The following is a 25,174-nucleotide window of genomic DNA, read 5'->3' as shown; positions in this document are numbered from 1 at the left end:
GGGAGGGAAATGTGAACGAGTTTCGCTCTCATGCTTTCTTGAGACCTCCAAAGAAAGCCATCCAAATCAAATCTCATACAATACATTGACGAGTCTCACATGTTGAATTATTGTTTTTTGTTTTTCCTTTTCCTTCAAAGACATGTATTTGCAATGATATTCGAGACACTATTAAGTATTAAATATAAAAACATCTCTCTAAATAAAAATTTAAACTTTGATTCACTATGTTGTGAAAAACTAATCATTTCCGCTATGCCTAGCAATTTGGTGAGGTATTGGGTTTTTTTTCCACCGAGTACATGTATTATTCTATTGAAAACAATCTTATTTGAAACACTATTAAGCACTAAATGTAGACATCTCTTTTAGCAAAAATTCAAAACCTTGATTCATCACGTTGTGAGGAATTAGGCCTTTTTGCTAGACCCAACTCTCAGTGAAGTATTGAGATGAGTTATCAGATCTTGAAGCTTTTGGATAAAAATGGCCAGTTTGTGCCTTATTTTGGGTTTTACTACTTTGAAGGCTTCTTAGTTATCCCATCGCTGTTCAGCTTGAGGGGGCTGTTAAGCAAAACCCCAGTGGACTTAATAGTGTTATTCAAGAGCAATTTTTGCAAATATTGTAAATATTGTTTCGGTCATAGTATTATTCAATTGTAAATGTTGTACCCAAAAAAAAGCAATAAGGGTGCAATTTACAATTATTTTGGCATAGATGGACGGCAATTAAATTAATATAGCAATTCGAACTCATAATTATGGACGACAATTATTTTACCAAATTTTGGCATAACTTAAATTTTCGCTCTATTTTTTTTGTCTTTTTGACAAAAGGCCCATTGATAAAGCCGAAACTATTTGAATTTGCCCAACATATATTTCTCACAGACAATTTTTTTTTTTTGTATTTTCGACAAAATAAATGGAATCATAGAGACAGACTGTTTTTCCCGAGTTTTTACAATTCAGAATAGAAAGTGAAAGTGGGTTGAAGGTTGCGAAACTTTTTCGCTACTTTATATTATAATGTATGAGCTTTGGTTCATATGATTAAAAATGTTAGGATTGTGAAGAATTATCCTAGTCTTATTTTTTCGAACTTTAAATTTATTTTAGAAGATCCTAAATACATAGATAATAAGATATTGTTGTGATGTGCTAAATCAATTAGTTTAGTCAGTGCTCCTTCACACAAGAGCATCGTGTCTCTTTTTCTGATGATTTTTTTTCCCAAAAGACTTGGTGAAAACTCCGTTTTATTGTGATAAATTGCTCATTAGATTAGAGTGACAAGCTCATTAGATTCTAGATATTATGTAATTAATTAACTTTTTATTGAGTAAATATTCATTTTAAACACGTGTTAAATGTCTAAGTTAATTTCAGTGATTTTGAATGCGGCTCTAAATAGTCCAAGTAATTAATTAATTAAGATACTCCTCTAGTCCTACTTATAGGGCAGAGAAGAAGTTTTTTTTATCCTATATATAAGTCATTTCATTAAATTTTTACCATGAATGTTCTATATTGTCCTTTATTTATTACTCCTCCGGTCCTTATTATAAGACCCAATTTGACTTTTTATTTGGTCCTAATTATAAGACCCAATCCATTTTGTCTCTTATATTTATGCATTTTTTTCCAAGATAATCCTTCTAATAATGATAGTTTTAGCCAATATACTTAATTAGCAAGGATATTTTAGGAATGACAACACTTATTTATTATAAATAACCAACTTAACTTACTTCCTTAATTTCCTCAAATAAGTCAATTGGGTCTTATAATTAGGACCGGAGGAGTATAATGTAGATAGTTATTGTTTTTTTTTGAAAGTGTATATATTAAATAGGGATAAAGTTAGAAAGTTGTTATATTTTAATGAAGAGTTGATGCAGTTTAAGGTTTTTCTCAATCTATGTGAAACATGTTAGAAGTGCTTTATAAATAGGACCAGAGAAGTAATAAGAAACATTATGAAATATATGAGAAGTGGTGATTTTACAATATCTCAATGGCATAAGAAATAACAAAATGTCCTCCCCCCATTGCCAAGACAAATTCTTCTCATGCTCAAACGGGCCCTTGTCATTATTTTCAATGTAGCAAGTATATTATTAAGTGCTTCTAGCGATATTATTTTATTGGCTTGCTACTATATTTATGGGGGTTACTATTAGTTGATCATAGGCGTTATACAATTAATGGCCTCAACTAAGTCTGGCGATTGTGGCAGGTTATATTGTAGCTAGATGGTGGAACACGAACAAAAAACTACTTTAATTTGTGTTTTAATTAAAAGCAGCTGGTCCTAGTTGTTTAACTTGAATTGAGTTTTGTTTGGCATAAAACTAGCTAGTTGCTTCGTGCTCGGTGTAGGCTCTACTAATGTAATTTCTTGCTTAGGCACTGGGAGAGGTAGACATAATAACACCCGAAAGATACATTTTTGAGGGTTTAATATGCTGCCTCTCTTTTGTTGTTTTCTCTCTTGTTGTTCATGACAAACCTAATTCTTGGTTTAGAGAGCAGTTTTGGTAGCTATAAATGCCTTTTAGTCAATTTATAACTCTACATCAATCCTAAATGCTCAAAACATGCTCAGTGGAGTCTCATTCAGCAAGAAACAATGCAAACGGATTAAGTGAATTGAATTAAAAGTAAGCATAACAAACCAGTGGAAAAATCTCTAACAGTTCTCAAATGCTCTGGATCAATGGAAAAGCTAGCCACACATGGCTATAATTAAATTCACCTCAACAACAAACCAGTCCAGAATCGATCAACAAAATAAAAGGAAAAGGATGAATAAAAGATAATCAATGAAATGCAAACAGAGGGTGAAGGTGGTAAGGGACTGTGGATGACGGCGAAGAGTGAGACTGGTAGTTGCGTCCTCTGTCCCTGTCCCTGTCTCTGTCTCTGTCTCTGTCTCTCTCTCTCTCTCTCTCTCTGTGGCCAGACGGCGTCGAAGAAGAATAACCAGCTAGTGTTCTCCTCCGCTGTTGCTCTTGACTTCGGCAGAAGAAGATGATCGAAACCCCTAAAAAATTGCGTTCTGGCCCCTGCTCCTATTTCTGCTGGCTCCTTCGCTATTGTCACCGAAGAGAAGATGAAGACTGAGGTACAGATCGGCGTTCAAGGCCCACGAGCTTCAAAGTGGATCCAACGGCGTCCAACTTCCGTTCAAGAAGGAGACAGAGTCGGCCTTCTCAACTTCCATCCTGGCCGTGGTAGAAGAAAGTCAACAGTGCGGCCTCCACGCGTGATACTCGTGGGCCGTGGCTGCTGCTACTAGGTTTCCAAACGAGGCGGTCCTCGCATACTCCAGCTGAAAGAAGAAAAGAAACAATAATGATATAAAGAAAAGAAAAGAGATTAAAATAAAATAAAGTAAGTCTTTTTTTTTATTTTAAAACTATAAACTGTTGTTATTATTATCCTGAACTTAACTAGTATTTTTGTTTAAAAAGAACTATAATATTTACATTGAATTCTCCCACATAAGGCACAAAATTGATTTCTCTTTGTAAACTGATGTAAAAACCTCTAAAATTATATTGATGACTACCCAAGTATATTCAAGTATACTTTAATTCTATCTAAAAATAGGGACTCACCACTTTGCATTATTCTTTCTGAGTATGTATTGGTAACGTTTCTAGAGACGTAGGTTTAATTTGCAGGAGATTTATCCAAGATGGATGGTTTTTAGTTTTTACGGCGGCCTTTGTTTTCCTTTAGATGTTAATCCTTGCTGTGCCTTGGGACCTTTTGTTGCGAAAGACTCCTGAAGAAAAAAAATTAAGGCACAGGGGAAGGGGCCAACTGATAGAGTTGATGATTTTGCTTTGTAAGTAGAAATCTTTGCCTTGTTCACATTTCGTCTTTGTGAGTAGAGAGGAGTTTGGTGTATTAATTCTTCAGGTTTAATTTCTTTGCTTTTTCTTCGTTAATTTTTTTATTCGAAATTGAAATGCATGGCGACTTTATTTTTTCTTTTTGGGAAAATCAAGGCTCAGAGTGGCATAGTGGATTTCAAACAGACTGTATAGTATTCTTAGTGAGGGCTAAACTTTTACTGCTCTCAATGAAAATACAGGATTTTTCTTTAACTTGTCTTAACCTTTGATAATCTGTTTTTCTTTTGGTAAGAAAGTTATATGTTATTTAGGAGTGTTTGGAAAACAATAAAAATGTTTTTAAAAAGTACTTTTCTGTAAATTGAGGTAAACTTCTTCACATACTACCTCCGGTCCTTAATATAAGACCCTGTTTGACTTTTATTTTGGTCCTAAATATAAGACCCCAATCCACTTTGTCTCTCATATTGATGTATTTTTTTCCAAGATAGTCCTTCTAATAATTATAGTTCTAGCTAATATAGTTGATTAGTAAGGATATTTTAGGAAAGACAACACATATTTATTATAAATAGCTAACTTAACTTCTTTCCTTAATCTCCTCAAATTAGTCAACTGGGTCTTATAATTAGGACCGGAGGTAGTATTTATTTCATATACTGTAAAATCATTTTTAAAATTATAGTTTGGTTTTTATTCCAATTATTTTTAATAAATTTTGTTGAACTAATTTTAAAAGATCAAAAGCATTAATTAATTTTAACAAAATTTCTTGATGCCAACGATTGACTTGATGCTCATATATACTTGAAAGAAGAGAAAGAAACTTAGAGTCAATAGATTTGGAGGAAGAAAAGCCTGAATTCAATGCGTTGCTTACTTCCCTTCGATGTTGGAAAATAAAATCTGCAAAATGTCTGGATGTGACGTCTGATAGCACATATGAAACAGGTGCCACGGAGGACCGATGGCTATGGTTGAATTGAGTTTTGTGGTTAATACAAGATTCAATTAACTAATTTTAAAAAATAAATAAAATTAACAAATTATTTTAAACTATTTATATTTATCATTTTATTTTTAAGTTAATGTGTCTCACTCATAAATTGATATGTCATGTAATGATCCACAAAAATATTTTTAAAAGATTATGTAACATATGTTATAATTAAGTAATTTAATAACTTCTTTAATCTCTTTAAATTAGTCAACTGAATTTTATATTAAGGATTGGAGGTAGTATATACTGATTGATTTATTAGTTAGCAATAAATATCATCTAAAATTTATTTGCAAAAATTTCAATAAAATGACATTTCAATTTGCAAAACCCTAAATGTTCACTTAAAATTGCAAAATCCCAAATTAGTCATAATGACTAAATTGAAGTTTTGAAATTTTGGTAAATTTACAATATTTCTTCCCTTTAACCTTTTTTTAAAAGACTCTTAAGCCACCCTCACCGGCTGACCGGCCAGACAACCATCAAAAGTCTAACATCGGCAATGGGTATCGGAGTTCAGGGGGCCATGAATTTTTAAAATTCAAATGACCATTTCGGATTTTGTGAATTCAAGTGTCATTTTATTGAATTTTTTTCCAATTTATTATTAAATTTACTAAGGAGAAAGACACAAAAATGCTCCCAAATCTGTAGATTTCAAATCAGAAATCTAAACTAAAAATGAGTCAATCATTGTGAAGTCTTTAGATAATTTGAAATTAAAATTTTTAACAAAATTGCCTAAATACCTTTAATTGTCAATGCCTTAATTTTTGTCATTTGATAAGTTCAAATTAGTACTTATTAAATTGTTATTATTGATATTCAACAACCTACTTACATTTGTCAATGTAGAATCGGAAATTTTTTGTAAAATTAGTTATTATCTTTTTTTATGTGTTTTTGTCATCTGATAAGTTAAAATTGTTACTTAGTTACCACTGATATTTGGCAACCTACTAAGACTTATTAATGCAAAAGGTAGAAATTTTTGTGAAATTTATTATCACTATCTTATTTGTTGTCACTTGATATTTAGCAGCCTACAAACACTTACTAAAGCCAAGAGTGGTAGAATTGATGGTGTGGCATGAATGAATAGTAAGAATTATTAACTTTATAGAATACACATGCACATTATTAAATTATTGTCAAGAAAATATTAATAAGGGTAATTTAAAATATTAATAAATATAAAAAACTAGTTCTCACATTTAGGATTATGATTAACTCCTTAGTTAAGCCCTACATCAAAGGATGTATGAGTACAAGAAAAACAACTTAGTATCTTGCGATTTTGCTATATGAATGGTATGCCAATATAAGTTTAAGACTTGATGTGAATTTAAATTGGTGGCTCGGTGATTGTTAGGACATTGCCGCTCTCAGTTCTTCTCCATCGGTCATACAAATCCAAGGCTCTGGTTTTAGTTCTCCTCCACAAGTCATGCAAATATGAAGCCATATTGCCAGCTATATCTACTATTTTCTTATGGTTGAAGTATATGAATAGCAACAGCAAACAGATAATGAAGACAAGTGGTTGGAGAGAGCGGTGAATCAAGAGTGATAGTTGAGCAGCATAAGCCAAACTTCCTGAGGTAAAAGCTGCCTTAATAGAGCGGTCTAGTGAAGTAGTATCAGTTGGGGTATAGATCTGACATTTCATATGGTATCCAAATGCAAAGCAGTAGAAAAGTATGCATATGATAAAAGCCCATATGCTTGCAGGGTGTTCATGCATGTAAAGGTGATGAACTGGGGAAGTGCATTTGAACAACCGACCTTATCTCAGGAATTGGAAACACAAATATATCATGCCGAGGGGTTGAGCTGCACAACCATCGGATTAATTAGAAACATCATAATGACATCATCAAATAAAGAATTGTTTTAATATAAGCATTTGAGTACATATGTCAAATGCGGGCAAAATAATAAAGCCATATATTAAGAAAATTAAAACATGAGCTGTAAATCAAGCGTTAATGGCGTATATTAAATCTGGTAAAAATATAATGACGCCCTTACTAGATGGTTATCTTTATATCTATCAACTACATATCAATTGATGTTGTTCTCTGTACCTTAAATATAATTTTAATGTCTAAAGCACAATTTTAATTTATATTTTACTCAATATATATTTATAATTAAATGGGCCAATATTACTGTTCATTCTAAATTTTGGTTCTGGCCCCTGTAGTTTCAAATCATAAATATGGGTCCTATAATTTTATAAGGATTTGGTCCAAGTTAGAAGAAATAAAATCAAAATTCGTTAAGAGTATAAAGATAAAAACCAAAACTCATTAAAATTATGGTAACTAGATGAGTTTTGGTTTTATACTTTTGATCATTTTAGTTTTGATCCTAATATTTAAAGATGTTAACTCCTCACATTGATAATGATTTTAACTCAAATCAGATCCTTATAAAACTATAAAGACTAAAAACTACAGTGACCAAAATTGATATTCAATCAAATTGTAAGGAAAAATAATAGTATTAACCCATCATTGCTATAAAAAAGTATTAACCTATCAATTAACATACAACCGTATTTGCTCTTTTATTTTAATAAGGCATTCTCAACTAATTCTGACTACAATTAAAGCATTAAATTTGTAATAAATTGAAATGATAATTTTTTCCTAGTTAATTTACCCCTAATTTAAATTATATAGATAGAGAAACATGGAGTTGGCGAAGCTTACTAACACTAAGCCTTAATTAATAACAAGGATAAAATTAGAAATTAGTAGGTAATGACTTATATTTGAGATAAAAAAAATTACTTCTAGATGATGCCCTTATAAGAAGGACCTGCAGGAGTATACGTCTAATTAATTTAAATTATTCTCTAATATATATAATATATTTATTGCCAAAATTAATATTCTTAATATAATATTTGACAAAAGACCAGACATTGCGAAAACTCAAAAATTGCCTAATTTCGTGTATATTTTAGACAAAAAATATTAAATCGTTCTATAGAAGAATTATAGATAGCTGCTGTCTTGGGGTCTTCGGACGCAAAGAGGGTTTAACGCGATCCGTCACCAAGGTATTGTTTGGTACAAGGGAAATGGATAGGAGGGGAGGGGAAGAAAAATTTTATTGACCTCTATTTAAAAAATTGAAGAAGTGGAGTTTTGAAGTTTTAATAAAAAGAAGTAACATAAAAGAGTCATAAAAATTAATTGAAAGCTTTTACCCCACTTTTTCAATTTTTTAAATCAAGCTTATTAAAAATTTTCCTTCCCCTCTCCTCCCCTCATTTTCTCTCGCACTAAACGGACCCCAAAAGTCCTCCAGCTCCGGGTCCACTGCCAAATCATCATGCTCCTCCTGAAGCCGGCCACTACCGCACCACCCAAACCTCCACCACCCCCTAGACCTCGTCATTTCCCAGTGAGTTTCCACGCACCATTGGAGGAAACCAGAGGAGGCAGAAATCATAAATTATGAAATACGAAGCTAAAAGCTTGCTATTTATTATTCTTGCGGGACAGTGGCGCTAATGACGGATGACGACGAGTCTGAAGACCAGCAAACTTGTAGAAGGCTAAGTAAGACACACAATCCAGAATTTCGATTTCATGAAAGGAAATTTAATGAGGAATGTGCGTATCTGTGAGTGAAAATTAACTGAATATATAATGTCAAGAGTTGAAATCAAATGGAAAATGCTTACGCCAGTGAAGTAGGCATGACTTGACTTGCGTTTGATGGATGTTCTTCCGCGCAGGGAGAGAGTAGAAAAGAGGGACGAGGAAAGTTGGGTGTCTGGGTTTGTTTATGTATATGCTTAAAACAAAGCATCTTCACTACGAACCAAGCTCTGATAATGAGTACAGTATGACGCAAATACACAGACACCCTCACTTTAACAAATCTTCCTGAGGATTGGAACCTAGAAAAGGTGTTTGATGGGAAGAAAAAGTGTACATGTTGGGGACAAGAAGTCAATAGATGCAAATCACAGCTCATTTTCAGTCCCACACGGCTAAATCAAGAAAGAATTTCCACATCCAAATCTCTATAGATTCGGTTCTCTTGAAACTAGACCGAGTACGTATAGAAGAGGGATCATGTTGGAAAATTGAGAGTTTGGCTTCGTTTATGGTTAAATTAAACAACACGCCATATCCCATGATAGGCTACAGAGAGTAGAGTGGAGGAACCTTTGCCCCTTCACTCAAATACAGAAAAAATACAAGCATCATTTTAGGATGTGGCTCCCAAACGAGCATTTTTTCTTTTTTTAAACTAATGTGTGAGATCTCTGTCTTTCTGTCTCTCTGTGTAAGAGATCTAGCTAGGTGTTGATTAATCCATTCACACCAACTCCATCATTTTGACAAAAAGACTATTAATATTGCCAAAATTAACTTGCTTGACCCAAAATAAATTCTTATATAAGTTCTTTCCCATTGGTCATGCACATATGAAGCTCTGCTTTCAATTCTCCTCCTTTGGTTATTGTGGTTAAAGTATGTGAATACCAACATCAAACAACAAAAGACAAGTGGTTGGAGAGCGCAGAACGACCACTGATATTTGTGTGGTATAAAATAAACTTGTTGAGATACATGAAAGGTATCTTAACAAAGAATATGAGAAAGAAATTTGTGTTGTTATCAATGGCTATAGGTGTAGTAAAAGGGATTAGTCCATCATAACGTAGTGAGAATCAAGATTCAAATTCCTATTGGGGGAGATAGTGCCTTGAATAAAATTGTATTCAATAAAAAGATACTTATGCATAGCAAAAAAATAAAAAAAAAAACATGAGCTTGGAAATTCAAATGAAAGAAGACTACTGGAAAGGGACAAACCATTTATTAAAATAATTGTGGGCTTTAATACCATTTACATAAATTAATAACTGTGAAGGAAAGAAGAGAGGCGAGTAGAGAGGTGGAAAAAAAGCGATGAAGAAAGGATGATAGATAGACGCCTATTTTTTAAAATATTTTTATTTTAATTTTGGGTTAAGGTGAAAATTTGTTTCAAAAATTTTCATTTAGGAGTATTGGGTACCCAAAAAATTTGTTAGGTACAAATTTGCTCAGGAAATTTAAAATTATAACAATGTTACCTCCTACCATTGAAAATGTTAATGGTCAATATTACTATTTTAACAAACAATATTGGCTTTTTAATAATAGGGGACAATATTACTATGATTTTAAACTTATTTGCATCAAAAGAATTTCAAATGCCTAGTGCCTCTTAGTGAAAACTTTCAAGACAAATTTGCACCTTAACCTGTAAATTTTTGTAGAAAAGAAGTTATTATTTTGTACTTAATTTAAATAAAGTAAAATACATCAACATACTCTTTATTTAATCTAAGTTATAGAGATATCCATTTTATTTTGAAAACTTATATAAACCTCTCTTAAAGTCAAAATGCATGTTGCACAAAATGTTTAAGGAAGTGAATGGAGATTGCAAGGAGCCAACACTTGCATGAGTGCAATGCAAGTCAAATTTCCTGAAATAAAAGCAAACTTAACACAATGGTTTAAGGAAGTAGCGCCACTTCGATTGTAAATCTAACATTTTATAATGATATCCAAACGCAAAGCAATAGTGAAGTGGCGAGCATATAATAGGAAAACAATATGATGCTCGTACAGTGTTCATTTAAATGTGATGAATTGGAAGAGTGCATTTTGATAATAATCCCAATCGCAAGAATTTCCTTTTCATGAACATTTGATGAGAAATCTATTTACTACCTCCAGTTCTCAATATAAGAGTTAGATAACTAATTTAGAGATATTAAAAAAATTAATTAAGTTAGTTATTTGTCATAAATATGTGTTGATCTTCCTAAACTAGCTTCTTTAATCATGTTATTAGATTATTGGAATTATCTCTTGATAGGAATTCCTGAATGGTTTGGGGAAAGAGAAGACAAAGTGGATTACGGTTTTATATTTAGGACCAAATTTAACCCCCAAGTAGCTCTTATGTAAAGAACAAGAGGCAGTATATATTAGTAAGATGAATAATGTCAAAAGTTGAAATGAAATGTAAAAGAAACTTGGAAAACTTACGTGAGTGAAGTAGGCATGATTTGAGTTGAGTTAGAGAAGGAATTTGATGGCCAGAGAGGGATCAGGAAACGTTGAGTGTTTCGCTTCGCTTATGCTTAAAACAAGTATCTTCATAACAAAAGCCAAGCTTTAATTCGATAATGACCATATGAGACAATCTGACAGGCAACCTTGCTTTTCATGAAGAATAACATTAACAGTTCAGAAACTTTGAGTGCTTGAACGAACACATTACAAGGAGAGTCAAATGAGCTATCAATTAATAACTGGGGAATTGGTATTAGATATATGGTCAATAAAGTCTATATTTCCAGTGGGGACCAGCGTCCCCTTCCCATGTAATATATATAAAATGAAAATGGAGAGAGGCAGTGACAGACAGATGAAAATGGAGATGGGCAGTGACAAAAGTAGTACTAAGCTTATATTATAACACTGGACAATAAGCATGAATAGTAACTAATTAGTGTATTATTATTTGATTTGCTTAACGATAATATTAAGTGCGAGTAGTTGAAGTATAGGAAACATATGTGTATTTAACGGCTTGTGTCCTTGTTCCCTTTTACCTACTGCAACTGGTTTTAGTGCCCATTGCAATGTAGTAAGATACAATTTTAACAATTTAGATATAAAATTTTCAACTAAAAATTATTGTTTGAAAAGATGATATTTAAAAGATCATTTTTATTTTAGATTTCTTCACACATTAAAATAATTTTAAAAAAAATAAAAATAAAATTTAAAATTTAAAATGAGCTATCCAGATTAGATCTAGGCAATGCGCAGTGGTGATAAGTTCTTGATATTTATCAATCCGCTAAACACCGAAACTCATTCCTTACCTATGCCATGATGATGATGATGCTTAATTGGATTTCCTTTTCCAAGCTCGCTTTGCCCCTTCCCAAATATACTTTTCACTGTATTAAAAAATCTCCATTCTCACTCTCACTTTGCATCATCTCTCTGATTGGTTCCTCCCACTTTAATTACATAGTGTCATTCTGTGGAGACAATGAGCAGAAATAACTCTTGCAATATCTTCTTGTGCAAGACTGCAAGGTAATCCACTCCTACTGGCTAACCTCGCAAAAAGAATGGTGAAAAGAGATTGTAAATATCGACAGAATCTGGCTCTGGGAAATCTCATATAAAAGAACAGATTTGATTTGATCCTCCGCAAGTTCATGAGGGGTGCCTTTGCAACATGATATTTTGTGAAGCCCCCCCCCCAAAAAAAAAAAATCCGTTGACTGTAATAGTGGCGTGAGTGGGATGCAAAAGATATGTCAAATTTTAAACATCATCATGTTATAGAACTTAGCTTGCCTTTGTAATAAGATTCTAGCTTGTTTCTCCGCGTATGATTATATAACGAAATTAATGATGCTAGTCGAGAAGACTGAATGATTATTTATGCATTTACTTACAAATTTTCTATTATCTTTTTTTTTTTTTTGCTTTTTCTTACAGGTCAGCCATGGTTGTTATCAACGAGAGAAAGCGGTAATAATTTTTATATATCATATCTTTTCTTTAATATGAAGGATGGATATCATAGGAAATTTTGATAGTGTTAAAACTATTTTTTTTTTGGGTAGTTTTTGTGAAGAAGTTGTGGTTACTTCGAAAATAGTGTATATATATATAGAAATTTTGACCTAATTGAGCCAACCTCTAACGTTGACCGTTAAGTGAGAAGATTTGATTCCAAAATGCAATTTTGGCAAGTGCACCTCATTATCATCAAAAGGTCTTCCCTCCCCTCGCCATCATCTACAGTAACCGGGGAGTCTAAGCTCTGGCAAGCCAAAGGCCGCCTCGCCCTCCACAAGCCCTACAATCAGCTCCTCCGTCTCCATCACCGGAATAATTCGATCGGGGCAGATTTCTTCATTCATTCCGTTAGCGTTAGGAAACCCACCTTAACAGTGGGACCAATCGGAGGAGCGAGGGACACAATCGGCGGCTAACCAGAAAAGCACAGCAAAGCCAATTAATTATTAATTATTCCTCAGAGAACGGGTCAGTCCTCAGTTTTAATTTAAAGCTCTTGTTTGTCGAATCTAATCGGAGTCTCGCCCCACTCCTTCGTTGGTTGCTTCAATATGATTGCGATGAAAAGGGAAAACTACTAGAAGGCTTCCATCGCGAATGAGTCACAGTCAACGAAAAGATATGAAAAAGATTGATTTCATAGCTCGGAGTTGTGTTTCACCTTTCTTTGTTTTGCATTTGCTGGGAATTTTTTTTTTTGGTAGTGGCAAGATTGAAAATTTCTTTCCCTTCCTGGAAACCGATTATTGCTTTTACTGCTAGCGTCCTCTTATAGGAAGGATCTGATTCCTGTTGTAGTATATTTCAGCCTCTGTTCTGCCCGCATTCTTGGGCAGCAACACGGCAAAGGAGGACGCTTAAGATGCCATAATATCCTATGGGGAAGATGACGCCGACGTGGCATAATATGTAAAATATTCCGTGGCATAATATTCTATTTTGTTTAATAACCTTAAACCCTTTCTATTTGATTGCATATATAAGGGGCTTTTCACAAGCTAGTCTCCCATGTAAATAATTAAAAATAGTATTAGGAAAATGAACACCCATTATTTACAAATAAATAAATAAGTTTTTTAAATCCCTGTAAATTAATTATTTAACTTTTATATTCAAGATTAGAAAGAGTATATAACACTCATGTCTATGCATGTATATATGTAAAATGTATACATGTACAAGTATGTATTAACTAACGTTTTTTCATACATTTTGTATAGCTAGAGATATTTTTCATGCATTGCATAAATGAGAAAAGAAAAGAATGAGATTTCGAAGTAGCAAACTGTCACACTTTGAATAATTGAATTTCCACTTAATTAACTAACCATAAATTCTTTCATCATCATTTTCACCTTTTTTGAGCCTCAAATATGTCTTGAAAAACTCACTTCTATTTTGGCATGAGTTTTCTAAAATTGTCTGGAGCATATTTTTCTAAAACACTCTTTCAAACCCGAATTTTTTTCAAAATTACTTTCTTGATAATTTGAATTTGTACAATTTTATTTTTTCCATCTCTAATCATATTTTTTGAATTTGAGATTTACTCAGAAAGTTTGGATATTACACTGATCGTTCCTCTAAACTGAAGATAAGCTTTGTTTGGTGTCTGGCTTTGTTCATGATTAAAACAAATTGTCTTTAATTGCCACTGAAGATAAGCTTTGATAATGACAGTTCATGATTAAAACAAAGCATCTTTAAATGCCACTAAAGATAAGCATTGATAATGACAGCATGACAAAAGCAGAGGCACCCTCACCTTAACAAATCTTGGAACCTCGAATTGACACGATGAAAAAGTGTGAATGTTTGGGACAAGAAGTCAACATATGCAGATCACAGCTTATTTTTAGTTTCTCTGTGCCAAATCATGAAAGAATTTCTACATCCAAATCTCTAAAGATTTGGTTCTATTAAAACTCGACCAGCCATTAAACCCCTCAAATTACCACATGATTTGATATGCTTATAATATTAATTATGAAAGGTATACATGTTTAATATAGATGCTTTCTGTTTGGGAAGTGTTTGTTTCTTTTCGTTCCCTTTTGGTTATCCCATTTCTAGAATGCGAGGAAAATTCCCGGCAATGGGTGAGATGTTCTGTCAATTCCTCTGTCTTTGTGGGGTCCTGAGCAGGGGAAAGGGAGGAAGAAAGAATCCAACTTATCTAAAAAGCCACGAGGCCAATTGGGAGACTTGGGATCTCTTCAACAAACGCCAGCGCGTGTTTTCTATAAAATTCAGTTCATTTAATATTTTAGAATATCATGAATAAATAAATAATAAAACAGTGTTGTGTTATGCTAATTCAATTAGTTTAGTCGATCGATGCTCTTGTAAGAGCATCACGCTAACATGGCATACTCCACTACAGAGAGTAACGTAGAGGAGTCTTTGGACATCGGGAACTTGTTTGGGAATCAACGTTTTAGTAAGGCCCTTAGCCCTAATATAGAAACAATACAAGCATCATTTTGGGACGTTACTGCCAAACAAGCAAGTATATCTTTTGTATTGTCAATTTATGAGAGAAATAAATTAGTAACTAACAAATGTCAAACGAAAACAAGCAAGTATTACGAAACAGTGTTGTTTCCCGTTTAATTTCACTGTAAGCACATGGGTCGAAAGTAATATAAAAAGTATCGTTCCCTCAGAGACTAAGGCCGGACTAGTTAAAAATCGCATTTGTGCTCATAATTAGGTTAAGTGAAATTAATGTGTACATGAAATTGCTTTGAAAACAAAGATAAAAATCGAAATAAAATAAACTTGACTTTGCAACAAATGCAAGTCTAGGGTTATTTCTCACTATTGTATTTCATAAAACTTGATTAGAAACTTCCCATTTAGTACTTAATGATAAATTAAGTTAGCCCAAGGTTCACAAATATTGATTAAGCTTTCTCAAATCAAAACCAAGTTTGTAATCTTAATAAAACTTCACCATCTATTGCTTTTGTTTCAAAAAATTACAATTTGAAAACAAAAACCCTTTTTCACTGCCAAAAAAAAGGCTTTTAACTGTAGTTATTAGTGGCTTTTCATTACAGTTTTGGAGGCGAAGTTGATATAGTCGACGTTGAAAGGTTTATAAAACATAGCGGTTGAGAACTGCCTTGGAAAATTGATTTTTCACGACGGTTATGTAAAAAACCGCCGTGGAAAGTTAGAATTCCACAGCATTTATGTAAGAAATCGTCGTGGAAAGTTAGAATTCCACAGCGGTTACGTAACAAAACCACCATTGAAAGTTAACTTTCCACTGCGGTTTTTTTATGTAACCGCCGTGGAAATCGGTTTTAACTGGGTTATTTGGATAACCGCTGTTAAAATATATTTATTTTTTTAAAAAAAAATTCTATGTGATTTTCTTTTAAACCACCCTGTAGTTTACAGTTCCAAATAAATGTAGGCAATGCAAAATACGCAGAACAAGACCATATGAACAAGTAATCAACTGGTTAGTTAATATATACAGTAAGCATTGAAATTCCTTTTACACAAAGCAAACATAGAGAACCAAGAGAACTAAGGGGAACCTAAGACCAAAGAACACGTATAGGAACCAAGAGAACCAGCATCTTGAAAGAAAAGTAATTTCTTATGTCTGTACAATAGAAATAATGAACATGTATAGGAGGGAACCAAGAGAAAATATCTAACAATGAATTATTTGGGGAATGACCTAACTATTTGAGAGTTTCAACATTTTGTAACAATGTTGTTGACAAAGTGTCCCTCATCAAGTTGATGTCATCCATGGGATATGGCGCAGCATTTTGAAATACCTGTTAATCAAAAATAACATAGTGAACTTAATAAAAACTGTGAAATGAATTGAAGAATGTCATGCAACGTAACTTATTTTTACCTCGTCTAATTTCTCAGTCACTCCTGTCTCAATGATGTCATTCATGTAGCGGATGATATAATATTCAAATTCAACATATTCTTGTTGACAACGGTACTAACAAAATAAATTATAAAATTAAATATTAGACATTATTGATTATAAAAATTAACTTTAATTCATCTAAAAAGGTTTAAAAGTATATATTTAGTTCAAAACAATATACCTTTGGGAGAATCCATGTTGGTGGTTATCTATTTTGTTTAATCGCCACAATATTAAAACCATGAAAACCCCTATCAACAGTACAAAAGAAAATGATATTAGAGTATGTTTTTATAAACTTCACATGTAATAAATATATAAACATAAGCTAACTTGTCGATGACATCTTTTGTTTCTTCAGATGGACTTCCACAAAGTGAATCAAACCAGTAAACTTTGTTATCAAAAGGGGCACAAACAATTAGAGTCCAATGATAATTACAAAAGACAAACCATGTTAATTATAATCCTATACATACAACTTGTGTATCTCAAATACAATAATACACTTACCTTTCCACGTAACGTACAAAATATATTGGCTTTCTAGTCTGAGTCATTATGGTCATCATGTAGATTGACCTCGCTTCCACAGTATTAAGCTCTTTCTGCACCCTTTGAGGACACATAAAACCATATGTTCCTTCAAGTCCTCCAATCCAACAGATTTGAGTAAAGTGCTTGTTGTTCAAATAAGAAACATTAGAACATGCATTAAGTATAACATGAAATAAGAAAATGATATTGTAAGTTACAAAATAGCGAGCTGCATGAAGACTATATCAAGCTTCTCAAAGTTGAGGAACTGAACGAGGTCCTTCTTGTCAACGATGAAGTTGTATGTTATATCTAAACCCACAATCCCCAACGACGTCTTGAAAGTAACAGGCTTATCCATGTTTGGCACTACGGAATGAAGAACCTCCAAACTGGAATAAATAAGCACAACATCACCAGGAAGAGGCAGGAGTACAAGATCTGATGATGCGCTCTTTGTGGCCTTCTTCACCATTAGCTTTGCAATAAGTCTCTTTGGACACAAAATGAAATGTCCTTTAGCTTGGGCCAAGAGTTGAACCTCATCAATAGGATTGGGCACTGGTATACTACCTTGACCACGAACAATCCTCTCTACTGTCACCCTTGCTTGTTTGCTCAGAATTTTGTTGTCGTGAATCTTTATGCCTATGAATGCTCAACCACTAGTGACATGAATAGTTGAATTTTCATAATCCACATAGAGAGTACACGGCATTCCATTGTCTTCGACAGGGTCAGGGCTAGGGTCAGGGTCAAACACTGTCAGTAGCTGTGTCTGATTATTACTGCCCTTCCCGCTTTTTATCACTGGTGAACCCTAAAACATAATATGAAATTGGTTAAGGCATATTAAATAGGTTTAAATAGATCAAATGAACATTTAGAAGATTTGAAAAGATGTGTGATTATTACCTGGGAAGGTTCAGATACTCAAGGCATCTGGAATCTACTCGTGCCCATCATCATTAGAGCCTGTTGAAACTTGGCATCGAATTCGTCACGTATCTTTTGCATCTCTGCCATGTGTTGTTGTCTGAGTTCAGCTCGAACTCTCTCTATTTCTTCCTGTAATCGTTGGTCAAGCTCCTCTTTAGATACCACGTTAGTAGATGATGATCCAATGCTTTTTCGTGAAGCAAAGCCAAAAAATTCTTTAATACCAATCCCTTTAGGGGTCCTTCTGACTCTACCAGGATGGTCAGTCTTTCTAATGGCAGTGGTCAAGATATACATCCGTCATTAGGGGATGAATGTACCTTGGGATAATTGCTCCTCAAATGTCTCCTGTAATATTAAATCAACAAATTCAATTTAAGATAATTGAAAAAAGCAATTAATGAAGCATAATTCTTAAATATTACTTACAATCCTCTCAGCAATAGTAGCAAACTGTGGAGTAATGTATTGACCCTTTTTAATCCTCGCCGCCTTCCATTTTTGTTGGCAAGAAGGATGCTCAATAGGTGGAATGTAGCCAGTAGAATCTGAAACAGCAGCCATCTGTGCATTCTTCATCTGCTCCTCCATCATACTTCTTTCCAACCCATTATACCCTGCACAAGACATGGTATGTGGGTACACATTCTGCTCAGATATTTGTTTATTCTTCTAACTCAATGCTTATGACAATGAAACAAATTTGACAAAGTTAGTTTAGTTAAATAAAATATGACCAAATTAAAAACTAAGTTTGAAGAAACCAAACCTGAAATATGTCACGACTATCCTTTATACACCAATATAGTTGTTCTATTTAATCTCGAATCATTAAAAGCCAGGTTCCAATCCTTGGGAAGACAATTTTTTTTGGCTTCCCAAATACAAAGTATGATCCTTTTCAAGGAATGGGATTTTCTGAAACGTTTTAAACCTTTCAAAATTCACTTTCAAGTAACTTGTCTAGTGGTTCGAGTACCTAGTTTAACCTTTTTACAAAAACGGTAAAAACCGTCTAAGACCCATGGTTCGTATTCAACCATTGAACCCATTCTTTTTCTATCCACCTTTTGGATCTCATATCAAATCAACTATAGCCACTAGGATCTAGCCATAGGCTCGTACAACGAGTTACATATATAGATACACATAATTGTAGACAAAATAATAATTATATATCAAAATATTGATTATTTCCTTCAATAGCAGTTACCATGGTTTATCTGCCCTTAGCCACCTCCTTATGGAGGAATATTTACATACCAAAATAGATATACAATATATCTTCACTTCAAAATAAGATGCATTTTAAGCAAAATATATATATAAAAGATTGCCAGCTTCTTGTACCTTTAAACTCCACCGATCACTACTCCCTTGCCCTTAGGAGTACTTGCTCTTGCTGTATTACATGGAAGAAGGGGTGAGATTCTAAAGAATCTCAGTAGTAACAAATTTCCTTCACGTAATCATACAAGATCACAAACAACATGCTACACAGGCCAAAGAGAACAACACCTTGCATCCAAATATAATCAATGATGCACATACACCATACATCCATATAGCCAATCGCTATCTATTGCGCTCACATTCCAAAATAAATGGAAACCAGCGCATATTGTCATGACAATTATTATCATGCAAAGGCAACTTACATGTTCTCATGCACAATCAGCATAAAGGCACATCCAAGCATGTGGCAATCAATGCACAATCACATTAAAGGAAAAGAGTTACTACCTTTTGCTTTTTCTTCCGCACTCCCTTCCCCTTGTTTCCTTCTTGGCTCCTTTCTTAATGGATTCGAACAAATATCAAATCCTATAAATTATATAGGCAAGGGCAGATTAATATATATATATATATATATCAAGATCATTTATTCCTAGTTTTCAAAAATAATTCAGCAACCTTGAATATTCGGGGTCCTTAAAATTGTAATAGCAACAAGATTTCTTTCATACTTTTATAAAATTCCAGCTTTATCAATATCATTCTATCTCCTACTTTAATGTCCCCTAGTTTAAGATTACATTTCCTCTTGAACCCACTTGACCGAAAATACTTCCCCATTTATACATAATCAAATCATTGCCAAGTGATTTAATTTCAGCTGCAACATCCCAATATTAACATCATTCCTCCATTTCGTAATATATGGATATCTTTTGCCCCTCTAAAATGCTCATTTTACTGCAATAAAATTTAATCATTGTTCACAATAAGGCTGGTCCACTAACTAGAATAATATTCAGCATTTGAGAACACAAAACAATAAACTTCAAATCAAATTTCGGTTCCCAAATTCAACAATTCCTCCTCTTATTAAACTTCCAGATTTAAAGAATAATCACTTTCCAATCTATGTAGGATTCAAAAATTCAAACTCATTTTGCCCTTTTCCTATCCAGCGGTTAAGACCATTTAACCAAAACAAAACAATAAGAACTCCTTTTTCTTTTCCCATTAAACCTCATGGCCTTCACTCCAAAATATCATGTAGCATTATTTAATCTTCATAATCATACCATTTCCTTTTCATTTGCCTTTCACGTATGGAGCCCATGCTATCAACATAAACCAATAGAGGTATTGGGTCCAAAGACGTCTTCGAACATGTCATTAAAATAAAACCAACTCCAACACACTTTCATATACATGTGGGTCACAAAATCTCTCTCCAATACCACCAATATTCAACCTTATACCCAAAGAAAAGGGAGTCCGAAACTAACCCCCTGAGTCACCTATCCCCTGTTTCGACAATCAGGTACCAGAGAAAAAAAAAAATAAACACAAACAGCAACATACAAGTGCAGGCACACTCTCACACAACTCCCAATTAATGCTTCAATCAAAGCTTTCATGCGATTCCTAAATTTCTCTCCCTAGGGCTGGATTTTCATTTGTTTCTTCCACTCCCATATAGTCCCAATCAAAGAAAACAAGGACAGAGGAAGGCTTGAAGGACTCACCTTAATCAGAAAAGCACACTTGCATGCAAGAAAAACACCTCTGATTTTTTCTCTAGTAGTTCGTGATGATTCGTCTTCCTCTTCCCCCCCTTCAAGCTCTATCTGTTCGTTCTCCTTCTTAGTCAAGTCGGCAATAGAGGAGAATGAGAAGGGAGAACGTGTTTTGACAGATTAAAAAGGATAAGGGACGTGAAATGACCATCATGCCCTTTGGTCTTCATTTTCTTTTAATTTGATCCTTCTCTTTTTTTTTCCAGGATAGTCAAATAATTCCAGAAATCAAACCTGGATATTTTATATGGATTTTCTTCTTCCATTAGCTTCTTTAGTCCATAAAATAATTATCCTAAAAATCTCAGCTCAAAAATTATCCTCTAACTATTTTTCCTTGAATTTTCCAAGAAAATAGGTCCTAAATTCCTGAAATTAACTTTATAATTATTCAAACCATATTTGAAAGGTCTTAATCTCAATAATTTCTCTACAAATTTATCCTTCATCATGCTTTCAAATCCATAAAACTTGGGTTATTACAAAATGCAAGGTCCTCACGTTGTTTCACAAAACTCTCCCATGCCTCGTCACTAATAAACGGATGTCGTTCCTTAGAATGCTCATCCTTTCTTTCTCCACGAATATAATGTTTTTTAAGCATGGATTTAAAATCCCTCCACCGTTCATCAAGTTGCTTAAACAGATGGTCTTTCATTTGCTCAGTGACGGGAATATCAAATGTCAGTTGCAATACAATAACATAGAGTTATAAAGTAAATAAGCAATTATAATTGAAACAAGTAGAGAAAACAATTCATGATGTACCAAGATATCCTTCCAAATGTTTTGCTCCAAATCTTTGTCCACCTTCTAGCTAGTAATGTCAATCCCAATCTTACTGCGTGCGACATAACTCACATAACTAGTAAATTGAGCCCCAGTCTTTCCTATAAGTTTCAAATCATCATTAAACTCCACTATAATCCTGATAAGCTGTGTGGTCTCATCATGTAAAGCCAAATGCCTCATAAGGGTTGGCCCTCTACCCTTTCTTTGGCTAGTAAAAGAGTTGCCGTTGCCAGAACCCTATTGACCGAATTCGTCCATTTCCTGTTTAAAGAACAATGAATTAATAAATGTAAGAATAAGAAATATCAAGTTAATATAAAACATTATTAAGTATATTTAACAAAGAATAAAATAATTCATTTAAGCCTTACAACGATTATCCTCCCAAATTCTTTCACAATGATCATCTCTAAGAGCATAATCATCATCTACCAAATCTAATTCAACTGTTTTAGGTCGAATAGCTGTGAAAGGCAGGGTTTCATCAAGATTAAACTCTAAGTCACCATCATCTCCACCAACTCCTTGCCTCTTACCTTGAAGCATGATAGACCATTTCTTTTTTGCTAGATTGGGAACGAAAAACACTTGTTTTGCTTGACTTGCCAAAATAAATGGCTCATCTCCATATCCAAACCTCTCAAGATCAACCAAAACAAATATAAATTCTTCATCCATTTGCACAGCATTACTATTAACCCACTTACATTTGAAGACGGGAACTTTAAACTTAGTATAATTAACCTCACATATCTCTTTTATTATTCCATAATAGAACATTGCCGCCAACGTTGGGTTTCTATCTTTAGAACTAGCTAAATGCATAGCTTCTGCTACTACCATCACCCCACTATTCTGCATGGTACTCTTGTCGTCTTGGGTTTTTGTGTAAAATGAATAACCATTTATGTCATATCTGTCCCAACACAAAACTTCAGAAGAAGGCCCTGCAGCTAGCCTCTGTATTGTCTCAAAGGATTGGCATTTTTTAACATTTCTTGTTTGAACCACTCCGCAAATGAACGAAATGTTAATAAAATAAAAAAAATCAAACAAACATATATAAGTTTTGTGAAATAGTTAAACAAAAATTATTTTAATTAACAAAAAAACTATTCTTCATAACATATTTCAACATGATAAATTTGAAGAAATATAACAAATAAAACAAAAATAAATGTTCAATTTCAAACCAATTCAATGAATAAATATTCTTAAAGCTAAAACTTCTGAATCCAAAACAGGAACACAAATGATATCCATTTGTAATGAAATTTTGAACAACACTTTACTATCAATCAAAGTTCATAACCAAAAAAAAAATCACAAAATACCAAACAGATTATTTATTACTAAATTCTCAAATTTATTACAAAAAAAACCAAAAATTCAAAATAAATATAAAAAATTATTAAAAGAATCAAAAACTTCAAAACTAATCAATTTCAAACATTTAAACATGTTTCTAATACAATAAATAGGAAGGAACTGAGATTTTCTCACACCAAATGCCCACCAATCAACAGTTCAAGCACATAAAAAACACAAAATCAACATTACAAGCCAACCACAATATAAAACTAACAAACCCATTTGAAATACAATAGATTTTCATAGTCAAAACATTCAACAAACTAAGAAAAATTGAAAAGAATGAAAGAAGAGGATACTCATAGGGTAGAGATGATTCAAATGTGAAAAGAGGGGCATTCAAATGGTAGCAAACGGCGGCAAGACACCACAAGCTAAATAGAAGAGTTTAAACAGTCAGGGAGTGGGGGGAATGGCCGGTAATAGAAGTTCTTTGGTGGTGGGACAGAGGGGGACCACGGCGCACTGAAATTGAAAGTGAAAATGAATGAAAATGAGCGTCGTGTAGGGTTATTTTAAAACTTTTCATGGCGGTTTTCTATTTTTAACGGCGGTTATTTAAATAACCGCCATCAAAAATACTTTCCACAGCGATTTTCTTAATAACCGCAGTGGAAAATCAACACTTAATCAACTTATTTATAAAAATGCCACCGCCTTTTTTTTCACGTCATTTTTCTGATTAATCGCTGTTATTTTGCGATGTTAAAAGTTTTTTTTTCTAGTAGTATTTGGACAATGCTAAGTCAATAGATATATCTCTATTCTATCAACAAACCATCCATTTAATAGCATAAACTTCCGGTCTAGTATGTTTTTATCCAAGTTCAAAGATCGATTTAACTTTCTCAAGTTTCAACCAATCAAACAAATCACTCCAAATAGTGGCCAATCACAAGGAAGCATTAAACTCAAGATAAAAACAACATAACATTATCATTAACACTAAAGAGAGAGTTAAAGCAAGTCTTAATCCATATAATAGGTTAAAATAACCCTAGAATGACTATTCTAGCTATACATGTTCACCAATGAGCCACAAATATAAAGGTATTTATATTTTTAATTTTTAATATTATTTTTTATTTTATATTTACATAAATTATGTAGAGTATATCATCCAATTACTTATGTAATATTATTTGGTTTTAAAATGTTCACATTAATATGATTTCTAATTTAAATATATTTTATTCATTAAATATAAATTTTTCCCATTATAATAATATGAAATTATTATATTTTGTAAAATTATTATATTTTTAATCATTTTTTATTATCTAATAAAACTCATACTTATTTTGGTAATCATACAAACTAATTTACTGTTATTCAATTATAATCCAAACAACTTTTTACCCAATCTAGCTTTTATAAACTAATTTTTATAAAATACAATTCAAATACAATTCACATTACTTAATTTAACTTTTACCCAATCTAATTGTTTTCAAAAGTTAAATTGATAATAATCTGCTTTTCTAATCACTAATTCAAATGGACTCCAAATCAAATACAAAAATGCAGTTACTGAAATAGTCAGTTGCACATAACGTTGACAAAGGATGAAATACTTGAACACGTATTACCTGTTAGCGTGAAGCACAGCCGCGGGGCCCGGATACGACTCGGGGTTCAAATATTTTGGAATATTGTCATAAAAAAACAAGTTTAGATATGTAATTATTGAAATCGACATACGTCTATAATACTATCTCCCATTTTTAATATAAGACACCATTTGATTTTTATTTTAGTTCTAAATACAAGACTCCGGTCCATTTTATTTTTCATATTTATATATATTTTTTCAAAGTAGTGTTTCTAATAATGGTAATTCTAGTTAATACACAATGATATTTTAGGAAAGACAACACATATTTATTACAAATAACTAACTTAACTTATTTTCTTAATTTAGTCAAATTAGTCAACTAGATCTTATATTTAGGACTGGAGGTAGTAAAATATTACTCCTCCGGTCCTTAATATAAGACCCATTTAACTAATTTAATTAGATTAAGGAAGTTAGGTAAGTTAGTTAATTATAAGAAAAGTGACACATTTTTCCTAAAATACCACAATCATCTTTCT

General features: G+C 32.9%; 1 long non-coding RNA gene across 1 annotated transcript; it reads right to left on the bottom strand.

Moving 5' to 3' along the window:
• Positions 1 to 19,086: 19,086 nt before the first annotated feature.
• Positions 19,087 to 20,887, bottom strand: LOC114732744 (uncharacterized). Its single transcript, XR_003739026.1, has 3 exons — positions 20,867 to 20,887; positions 19,632 to 19,712; positions 19,087 to 19,290 (listed from the first exon to the last, which is right to left on the bottom strand). It is a non-coding gene; the product is annotated as an uncharacterized LOC114732744 (long non-coding RNA).
• Positions 20,888 to 25,174: the final 4,287 nt, after the last annotated feature.

The sequence above is a fragment of the Neltuma alba genome, unplaced genomic scaffold (assembly GCF_004799145.2).
Source record: "Neltuma alba isolate B1F8T4 unplaced genomic scaffold, ASM479914v2 tig00012932_pilon, whole genome shotgun sequence".
NCBI lineage: Eukaryota > Viridiplantae > Streptophyta > Magnoliopsida > Fabales > Fabaceae > Neltuma > Neltuma alba.
This window is presented reverse-complemented; position numbering and strand designations above follow the sequence as displayed.